The sequence below is a fragment of the Apaloderma vittatum genome, unplaced genomic scaffold (assembly GCF_000703405.1).
Source record: "Apaloderma vittatum isolate BGI_N311 unplaced genomic scaffold, ASM70340v1 scaffold18031, whole genome shotgun sequence".
Taxonomy (NCBI): Eukaryota; Metazoa; Chordata; class Aves; order Trogoniformes; family Trogonidae; genus Apaloderma; species Apaloderma vittatum.
In genome coordinates this window covers 61,226-73,090 of record NW_009699855.1, presented here as the reverse complement: position 1 = coordinate 73,090, position 11,865 = coordinate 61,226, and positions in this window count along the sequence as shown.

Below are 11,865 nucleotides of genomic sequence, written 5' to 3'. Positions count from 1 at the left end.
CCTTGTAGCCATTTGTTTAATGAGTTTACATCTGTTGTAACATTCAAAGAAGTCAGCAGAGCTCAAGTGTTTGACAGCTGCTCTTAAAAAACCCAAGGAGGATGCACTTTGCTCATCTTCCTCACAGACTTTAGATGCGGATGAGAAATGTTACAGAGATCCAGTGGAAAGCCTCAAAGGCAAAATACATGATATCTAGTTTTACTAGATTCTTGATCATTTACAGTTCACCCTAAAACTCCCACACATTTGTTTCTTAATGTCCCTCATGCTCCGTTAAACCTCACTGCAGCAATGTTCCCATAGGAATGTGGCCACTTGCCAGACTCTCTCATGAACATTTCATTAATCTTCTTGGCTCTCATACAAACTACAAAACATTATTTGTTAGTAATTTAACTGTTTTGCTCCCAAATGTGCCAGAAATGTGATCTTTGCTATGCTTTCATTCAAGAATACATGAGGATAATTATACAGTAAATGAAATGAGGTTTTTCACATTTAGGAAGATTCAGTGCCAAGAAAGGTAAACTGATTACATCTCATTTCTGGAATTAATCCTCATACTATCCTAAAACGCAAATCATTCTCAAATATTAAGAAATAACTTAGCAAAATATATCCTTAGATAGTTTTTTTCCATACATTCAGACCATACCATATAATCTAACTACTTCAGAGGATAACTTAACACAAAATACTATTTCTGTTTTCTGGAAGTCTGGTCTGACCCATGACCAATGACATTGAGAAAAGACTGGCTTTGCAATAACTACGAAGAATCTGTTAGCACGCAAAGCTTCAAAAGCACACATGACTTGCTAGAGAGAAGGAAAATGATTTAGTGAAAAGCAACTTCATCCTCTGCAGAGCAGGGAGAACTTAATTCTAGATATATTTTGTAAAATGGGAAGCTTCAGAGTAGTATCAGTGGATAAAGCTGTCCTCAGGTGCATGTAACACGAATAGTATAGAAGCAAGTTTCACCACTCAGTTTCACCAGAGATTCAGAAAACAGTATCCCCTAGAGAGACATGAAGACGCAACTCAGCTTCACGCGAGAAGTGTAACTTCTTCATTTTCTAACTTAGCAGTATTGCAGCTAATAACCTTCAGATGCATCAGCTCCATGCATTTTTTTTTTTTTTAAACTGATCTATAAGAAGCTCAGTTAATTCCTCAAATAGTACATTCATAGGTCTTTCTGTTTTCTCCTCTGACTTCTGTAAGTGCACACAACCAACCAAAACATTTGGGATGTATCCAAACTCAGGCACTCCTGAGGTTTTTCCAGCACTTTTCTGGCTTAAGACTGTTCTGCAATGCAATGGGCAGAGACATGCAGCCTTTCCCTCCATATTGTGCAGTCACTAAATTGCAGGCAGTGTGAACAGATACATATTTGACCAGCTATGAATGAAGCAATGACCACAGGCTGTTTGCTGGGTCATAATCTGGATTCTTTTCTTAGAATAATCCTTAGAAAAGAAGAAAAAGGTATTGCAGACTATGTTCCAGAACGTGTTGACTTGTGACAAAAACTGATTGATGCATGCTCTTTTGTTCCTACCTTTCAAAATTACAACAGGAGGAGAAGTGTTATGAGTGTCCACAGACCATGAGAGGCTGATGATATAAATAAGAAGATCTATGAGTTGTTACATAGAGCAAGATAAAGAAACCTTAGAGAAAACGAACATGAATGACATAGTTCTTATTACCAGTTGGAAGAAAATAGGGTTTTGGTAAGAGAACAGCATGATCAGCTCCATGACTTTGACTGTTTGGATGTTGGTTTGATCAACTACCTTAACCAGGGACAAGTAACATCTAAAAGATGAGGTAGGTCATAAGGTATGACCAGATGAAGGACAGTTTGGGAGCTGCCCTTTTTGAAGGGCTAAAATAGGTAAAATTTGGTAGAAAGGCCCATACAAAGCCTCAGGAGAGTCAGTCAAGGAGGAAATAACACATAGATGGGGCAAGGCATCCAGGAAATTATCTGCTGTTCTTAGGCGGTCATGGGAGAGCTGATGCAGCTCTCTCAGCACTGGACTGAGAGTACTCACCTGCAGTGTTGCTAACGCTAAAATCAGCCCAGAGACAAGCACATCTATAAACTGCCATTTGGAATGAGCATTCCCAATTCAGTTTTCAACTAGTGGCAAAGCCTAGTCATAGTGGTGAGATGCCAAGTATTAATTTAGGCAAAGCTACACTGCTATATACTCTTGGAAGCTGTATGATAGCAAGTCAATAGAGTATAGCTGACCTAATTTCTTCTTATTATTTCATAACTAAAAGCAACTCACAGGAACCCTGAGCAGAGACTTGCTCAAGCCGCACTATAATTGGACTGGCTGATTGAAGTGGCCGGTTGCCTAAAACTGCATTCTGATTAAATTGTAAGACCTTTTTTCCAAATGGCAAAGCTCTCCTCCCTGTAATTCCTGAAAGCCTCATCTGAGAATTACAGTGTAAAGAGAGTGCATAGTGTCAGACAGCCTCTGTTGCTCCCCCAACAAGTTATAAATAAATACAGGATACTTACAGTGCTCTGTACCAGAGAAAGCCAAGATCAAGGCCAAGCGTCACGGTCCTCCCTGAAAATAATTGCAGCATGCAACATAATCCTACATACTCTAGTAATATGTAGTCTAAATAGAAACGAACAGGATAGCCCTGGATTGTGGGTGGTGGAATTGTACCAGACCCTGGGAATTTTATGTTAATTAAGAAATGCTTATTAATAGAGAAGGTAAGTTTTAATAAGCCAGTAATAAAAGAGAAATTGCGCTTAAATAACAGGCGTGTCTTGATTCCCTGGAACAAATCTTCTGATTTTTAATCGGGGGAATTCACCTAGTGGAAAATTTTGCCTGACTTAACACAGCAGAAGTTTTCTGTCAGTGTTACTCACTGCGGTTTAACTCCCTGTCCCAGAGGTCTGCCTGGGTAACTGAGCCATTGGGAAAGAGGTCTTAGAAGCAGCAGAACTTACAGTCTTGATGCCAAAACTACTGGGTGAGGTTGCATCATACTGAAGGGTTGAAGATCACAAGACTTTTAGGGTTAAAGTGTTAAGGTACATGCAAAAGACCCAGCAACACAAGACAGCTCAGCTTATTTCCTGAAAGTGCTCAGAATGCAAGTTCTGGTCTGCTAGGAGAGAGATTAATAAAGGTGCTGGGACTGTGCTGTGCCCACAAGGTTCATCCTGTCTCCCATCGGGGTACAACTGCTTCTTCTCCCTTCTCGCAGTACAGCTACACATAACTTCCTTAACCACAAAACCAAGCAGAGCCCTCGATCTTTTCTGTCACTGTGCACACATGGTAACAGGAATACCCTAAGGTTTGATGCAGGCTTTCTTGTACCTATATCCCAAAAGGAGGCAGAGCTGACACAGAGAAACTTGCCCATGACTATCCTATCTTCATATCATGCTTTGCACTCTGAGGGATAAGTATCTACAATACTTTGCAGGTGATACAAAGGAGCTTTTTTCAATGGAGGAACATTACTGTAAGCATAAAACAGGAATCCAGACAGTTTTGGCAAGCCAACCTCAAACAACGTGGGTACAGAAAATTTTCTGTGGCTAATAAAAAATGAAAAGCAAGGTCTAGTTATCAGCAATAGAATTTCAGAGATTAACACTCAGAGCTTCCAACTGAGGAACACATATGTTCCTGAAAAGCAGTGTAACTTCGAAATACAAGTAGATAAATCTGTGCCCTAAATCTGCTTCCTGCCAGCGTGGTAACTTTTCACAGTGATCAGGAAGTGCATACTGCAGCAAATTCATTGCCAGACTTCCCTTCTTGCATGGGAGGACAGCGTCCCTCCAGTACAGAAAAATCTCTGAATCTGGACATGGAGCTCTGGGTAAATGAAGCTGAGTCTGCTACGTGCCTCTAATTTCTTTGCTTTGATGAAAGTCCTAATGTCACCACTTAGGCAAGGAGAAGGCGAGTTAGGGCTTTATCAGGACTAACTGGCAGCAGGCAGAGTTGAAGGCAGATCTTGATTAAGTGCTCTAAGCGACTGGAATTAAACTCTGGGACTGCAGAGTCTGGGAAGCAGTGGTCCACACACAAGTTTTCATTTCAGAGTCCCTCAAACTAAGCCCCTTTTAAACCCTGACCTTCTTCCTCCAGCTCTCTTCATGCTACAAGTAAACTCACAGAACCTGCCAAAGTAGAAAACTAACCTATTAGTCACAGGACAGTTGGTGGCACACAGAGCATACTCCTGATTAATTTATCAGTCTAGGTTATTTTATGACAAGCTGGCCCACCCTCATTGTGTTACATGAGCATGTTGCAAACTATAAAGTGTTCACACAAAGATACATTTCTCTCTCTTCTCCTCACTCTCTGCTTTTATTCTGCGCTTGCCTCTTTAGAGATCCTGTGGTGGATCTGGTGGGAAGGCAGCACCAAGTATCTGTATGTCTGCTTCCCATTTGCATTAAGAGTCCCTAAGGTGCCATGAAGAAAGTTTAGTCTAAAATAAGATTCAGGCCTTGATTTCTGTGAGAGTCAGAGTGGTGTCGTTTTGTTTTCTTGTTTTTATTTCAATTATTTTTAAATGGTGTAAATACAATTAGTATTGCTTCCATTTTGACAGGCTACACTCAGTAGTAGCTTAGATTATGCTCTCTGCAATTTATATTTGAGGAGTTTATTTGATTTTGGTTTTGTTATTAAGAGTAGACACAGTGACTCAATCAGAAATACCAATAGGGATCCTGATCAATTCAATCTTTTATGGGAAGAGAAAAATAAAAAGAGAGAAAAAGAGATTAAAAGAGAGAAAAAGGAGAGATAGAGAGCAATAAATAAATGAATAAATAAAGGAAGAAAATAAAAGTTCCCAGACAGCAAAATTATTAAAAGCGTAACGGGAAATGACACCTAAGATTCCACTTCTATTGAAAATCTAACCATCACAAACCTGTTTTCCACTCATCTGAATCAAGACTGGGACTAATTTCTCAATGTGTTAGAACTCTGCATTTCTTTTTTTTTTGTTCTCTTATAGTTTGCAAGACAATACTCAAATAAGGCAGTTCTGTTCCTTACTTTTTAAGCTAGTGCATTCATGGAAATATTTTTTTTGTAGCATTATCTCATAAAAATACACATGCAAGTTTAGCACAAACCATAAAAATGTATTGTAGACTTCAGCTAATCTATTATCTTTCATTTGTAAGGAGGATTTGGGTGGAGGCCAAGTTAATTAAAACCAGAACAGAAATGTGTTCTATTCATATGAGTCATATACCTCTGACTCACAATAGAGTCTGTGCAGCTAACGGGTTAATTTGTCCTGATAACACAGAAAAAATGAAGCTAGAGGTTATGACACTGCTTGAACTGAGTGCTGGTTTCAGACAGTAGATGTACATGGTTTTTACGCAATTAAGAATACAGATCTGCTCTAATGATGTCCTTTCTGTCTATTCAAGTGCTGGTACAAACAGTTCAGAAAGATCTGAAGGTACAGAAGGCTTAGAAATATAGGACTGACACTGTCAATACTCTATTATTGTAACAATATGCACATGAAAGTGCTGAAGCTACACTCACAGAGGAAGTCTAAATCACATGCACGGTAACCTGTAACACCAGCAATTTTCTCCTAGCCCAGGGCCCTGCAGCACTTCAGTGGGAAAAATTCCTCCCTAAGCAACCTAACAAACTCCCACGCTTGCCTTAGTGGCCTGACGCTGAGCACCTACAGCTTTACAGGAGGAAGTGTGGCAATCTTCTGAGTTTTGTAACTCGGGTCCCTTTTCCCCTGGGGACTGACATTCCACACAAGTCTGGATGGTAGCTTTCTAGCTTCTTGTTTTACACTGCAACTTAAAGGCACAGATAGGGTACAGAATGGGGAACTTAGTACTAAGTCCATATTGATCATGATTTTCAGTAAAGCCAGAGAAATTCACTTACAGTTTTCCTCCCACGTTCCTGCAAGCCTGTGAGCCTTTCAAGACAAGGACTGTATCATAGCATGCATTCATGGAACTGCTAGTGCAACAAACCCTGTAGGCATGGATTTAAACCAAACAGCGATAATAAGCACACCTGAGTTATATCTGCCTGAAAGTTAGTGCCAAGGTTGAAAGCAGACAGCAGCATTCTGCTACTCTGCAGTTGATTGAGTTATCTGATCTCCAAGGGCCTCCCAAGAGAAGACATAAATTATCCGTTTTTTTCAACTCTCATGCAGGTGAAACTCTTAATGATTACAAGAGTGGACAAGAAGCATATATCTTTTATGAGCTAATTTACAAAGCAGCTATAAGGGATCCTTTGAGGAAAGGAAGCCTTAAAAGTAATGGGTTTATGGGTGTAATTATATAGGATCGTGCTAGGATGCGAAGACAATACAACGCAGGCCTCAGTGTAAATGTGACTGAGGCTTCCCACTGTGACATAAATTATTTATCCATTTCTAGGTAAAACAGACTCAAGAAACCACAAGGACTTCTCTCACATATTTAAAGTTAATCCAGTATTTTGCTGAATTGAGGCTAGTCTTCAACACCTTGCAAGTTTCAGACTGTGCATGGGAATATAAGTACTCACCCCACCAAAAAAACCCAAACAAACAGAAAGGAAAATTACACGTAAAAAAAAAAAAAAAAAGGAAAGTTCTGATCATAGCTATTTCCCACCCCCATGCACGTAATTTAATAACCATCATCTGTTCATCTAATGTAACAGTTATAAATTTGGCATGTGATTCAATGGACTAATCATTCAGAGACATGACTACACTCAGCACCATTCATTCCTCCCAGCATCAAAAGCCCTAAGCACTGGATGGTGCTCATTAGTCACAGCTGAAGACTTCAGAGCCTCAACATGCTAGTTTAGTATTAATTTTCACCTAACTGGAACAGCGCAAACATCCAGAAGAGGGAGAAATAGTTAAAGTATGTTTTCAGGCTTATTCCCAATAAAATTAAACTGAGCCAAGCAGGAAACAGCCTGTGGAGTTTGCCACGACATGATCTCGGATGGAAAGCAGAAGATGCTCTTCCTGTTCTCCTTCCCCAGCCCATGCGGAAGGGCACGGCCCCGGGCAGAGTTTCTGCTCTTCACACACAACACAGGCACCAACATTGCCACCCCAAGCACCAACTCCTCCTGAAGCCACCTAAATTCCACCCTTGATTTTCAGCTGAAAAACCTCTAGCATTTAATACCTGCACACATTCAAAGCTGAGCCAATCTCAATCAAACCGAGTAGTTCTAAGCTGGCTGCAATCCCAAAACGAGACGTAGCACTTGATCTAGTACTTGTGCCCGGGGAAGGCCCAAAAAACCTCAACTGACTTTACAGACTCAAAAAAAAAAAATAAATTCTATCTGCCATTTTCCTAAGATGCAGCTTGTGGATGATGTGGTGCTCACCTTCCCACTTGAGCTCACTCAATGGCTAGAGAACAGGTAGGAAGAAGGGGATAAAACTAGTATTTGCTTTGCCTGAGGAGATGCAAACCTCACTTGGGCTGTGGGCGGTGTGGGGTAAAAATACCTTTTCTTGTGGTTGTTTTGACAGCGGAGTCCTGGAAGAGAGAGTGATCGAAGCTCAACGGGAACTGTGCATTGGAACAAAAACGATGTTAATCCTGGTTTCTCTGCAAAATGTGTTTTGGTGTTCTGGCATCCCTTGACTGACTGAAGTGCAGAAGCAGTCCTTACAGGAGGCCCAGAAGACATGTTCTTCCCACAAATCCTTTTCCACCTTTCAAACAATATAGCTACCAATTATGCTTCCTCTTCCGCTGTGCTTCTCTCTGCCAGTTAATGTGGAATTACTTTATACACAGAAACACAACTTCAGCTTATGAGTCAACAGTGCCCCTCCAATAACACTTTAATTTTACAAAAAAGTGCAGGTTATGACACTCTTCTAAGAAAGAAGAGAAATAACTTGCACAGGTGCAGAAGGGTATTAAACCCAGATCTTTCACTTTCTGGGTGAACAGTGATGAAGAAATTGAGGTAGGCAGACTGTGAGCTTTTTCGTTGCACTGCAACGTTTGAAGAAGAGCAAGTCTACTTGCTCTTCAGGACAAAATCCATAAAACTGAGGGCCAAGGCTGTAAGTGCATGTGGTGGGGCTTAAGACCATGGATCTCAAGCAGAGAGAGATACTTTTTCCCAGCTCTGAGTAGTAGGCTGGGATTGAAGATTGGCATTAAAACTCACCCTGTCCTTAGTGCTCCCTGGTGATTAGGCAGCTCTGCTTGGTGGTTTCAGGTTTACAAGCAGACCTAAAGATCAAACACCTGCTTCTGGATTCATTCCAGTAATTCAGTGGCTAAAAAGGTCCATCTGTAGCACTTTAGATGCCTATATTTTTGACTTGTTCTGCATTGAAGCTCCTGCATTAAAGGGTCACACCAAAAACAAGTTTTTAAAAAAACAGACCTCAAAATCTTCCTAAATGCAGTTAATTTCTGAAATGGTCAGTTTAATTTCAATCATTTTAACATTTCACTACCATTTTGTTAAATTTCAAATTAACAAAGTCACTGCGCAAAAATAATGCATTATATACCCAGCCGCACCACTAAAGTGTTCAGCACAGTAATATTAAAGCAAAGGTATACTTTGATATTTTGAGTCAAATACAGCATTTTCCTGACCCGCTGCTGTTAATCATTTCAAGCATATGTTTACATGGCTGTTTTTGCCATCTCACTTCCAGCTGTCACCAGCCTCCACAGAAAATAACAATAAACACCTAGTATGCCCAAAAAGAGGTAACTGAAAATGGATTAGATGCATAGAGAGGTCTGGAAGCTCTGAGAACTTAAACCATACAGCCTTCCTAATTTTTTGTCATACATCTCACGCTTTGACCAACAACAACATACGGTGTTGATTTTCTGGTGAAAATTTTATTGTGGATCATAACAAATGTTTCAAAAAAGCACAAGAAAAAAAGTCAGCAATAGAGTCTCTTACTTACAGAGTACATAAAATACATTCTGTGAAAGCTACTAACTCTGCAGTTGAAGGCAATGCAGCTTCATTTAAACTAACCACTACTTTCAGATACATGTTGTGAAGAAAGTTTGAAAATATTCTTTTTTTTCTTAATTGGCTTTGTATTGAAATTCAGAAGTAAATAGTTCAATGATACCAATGTTGAAGAGTGTGTTACACAGAAAAGAAAATCTCATTAGTGCTAAAAGAAATAGTCACACAGAAAATATTGTCAAAATACATAAAATTAGCCTTAGTAAATATTAAATGACTCAAAACCTCTTTGGAAGATCTGTGGATGCTGAGGTATGCATAATTTTGGAATTTTGGTGCTATCGCCACTTTGCATATGACACACCAGAACAAAGTATCTTTCTTTAACCTATTTGTAACCTTCTGTAAAGGACTTCTTCAGCCTTCAATTATACTTCAGTTGTAATGAGAAAATCCACAATAATTCTTCTAGTAAAATAAAAACGTCTATTAGGTAACAGTGTAGAAAATCTTGCAAGATGTCTTCAAGGCACTGTTCTCTCTTTGGGTGCTTGACACAGGCCATTCATGAAGGCTATTTTGAGAAGACATGAATAACAAAAACTAGACCTAAAGCTAGTATCTAGTATATTAAATATCATATATATCTTTCTCTAATGAAATAAACCCCACTACTTCTAAAAGTCATTCTGCTTTACAACACTGTGCCTTGCAGCAAGGTGTCTGCTAAACTGATCTGAAACATGGATTTAAAAACATACTTTAGAAAATAACAACAAAGTCAACAAAGTAGCATTTAACTCAATCAACACAGTCTGCCTGAATGTAAACCATTCCCACGTACTGCAAACTCTGCAAAACAGAAAGGACCAAAAGCTCTGCTGTTCAATGCCACTGGTTTACATAAAGATATGCCAACCAGAAGCTTGGTCTCCAGTCAATCAAAGTAGATTAGGACCTTCTCCAGCACTCACGGGTCAACTTGAATTCCTGAACTATGTAGCTGCAAGGGCTGCTGCCCCCTGTAACAGGAAGGTATCTACTGACTAGGAAACACAAATTCGTACATGTTCTGCAGTCAGCTCATTTAATAAGAAACATGGTGTGTCTGTACTCCATCGGAAATACAGCGCAATCAAATTCTGGACTTTATGTGTGTGTCTCAGGTTAAAACATGCAAAGATTCCTTCAACATCTTTGTTCTAGGGACTGTTCTTCATGGCAACTAAATGCCGGTCAGCTGGAGTTGACCTTTTTTTTTTTTTCATTTTGCATAATCATTTTGACAACATCTTTCTGACATAGTATTAAGAATCTGTATTTCCTCTTTGAAGAAATGTTTTGTGGCATTGAGAGAGTGTGCCAGGTTCCATCCACAGGGAAAGGATGCCTATCTCCAACCACAAAATAAATCTGGACACCATATTGCCGGATGCAATGGATGGACTGGAAAACAGAGAAGCACAGAAAAACTCTTCTTTTGGCAGTTTCATAATGCCCCAGCAGCAGAAAGGTTTACTTTTTCTTTGTTACTCAAGGCAGGCTAATAATCTGCCAGGTTTTGGTGGACTCAGCTACTTGTGGTCCTTCACGTGACAGAGAACAACAGACAAGCCCATTGGTCTGGTGGATGAGATCCAAACACCACTGTAAGATCTTAAGGCAATGGCTTAGATTTATATTACCTGGCTTTAGAAACCTAGCCAAAGTGCTGAGAGATCAGAGGTTCCATCTGGGACCAGGAGAGAAACTGGCTTCTCCAGGTGACTGTTGATATATTACATGGGCTAAATCCATTGATTTGGATCTATTTCATCATTTAAAGTAATTATAAATAAACCCAGGATTGACCTAAATCTTAAACAACTTCTGTCTTAATATAAACAGCGAAGAAAACTCTGCCTTCAGCTGTACCTCAGTATACATCACCATGTGTCAAGAGTAAAAGCATCACAGGTGTCAGCAGAATTTGGTCCAGCTAACTTAACATTTCACTTCTCTAAAGGAAGGTGCTGGCCCACACTGATTGCTGAAGAGCAAACTGTCTACAGTAGTATTCTATATTTCTATAATATTCTATATTAAAGCAATAAATATTATATATAATCTGTATATTATATTTCACATTTATCTGATGACTATTTAAATCTACACTGTCAAAAAAAAAAGCAGTGACCCACTCCTACATGGCAGCATATACTATTTCTGTGAATGTGTTAAAACTATCACATGGGTCTATATTTACATAGGACATTCATGTTTATATAGCAGATTTTAATATGCATAAATTATTACCATAGGATACATAACTGTGTGAAGGTTGTATACTGTCTCAACGTTTCTATTGTTCTGCACAACTGCATTTCAGCATGAGGATTTCATCATTTGGTCTCAGTTTTATGTTTAAGGATGAAAAATGGAATCTGACAGACTTCAAAATCTCCAATGAAGTTATACTAATATAGTAGAGGAATATTTATTGTCAAGTACCAGGCAAAAACCAGTTTCGCTTCTCCTAACCCTTTTCCTCTATGTATACAAATGTCCTCTTTAAAGAAAAGTGCGCTCCTGAAAACAATGTTTAGCACTGTTGAGATGCGAAAGAGCGTTTCAGGTGAGCATGATCTGCAGAAAAACTATCATACATTTTTTAATTAACTATTGCAATTAACTACAATCTGGGTGTGCAAATTAAAAACTTGTATGTTAAAACATTAAGATAAGCTGAAATTGCTGCTGGCATATACCTGAAAAGTTCTCTCTCAGTTTGCTCAAAAAACACTTCTTTAATTCCTGTTGTTTAGCTTCTCAGATACTAAAGATATAAAGATAACATGCTCATTTTCATCAAGGTCAA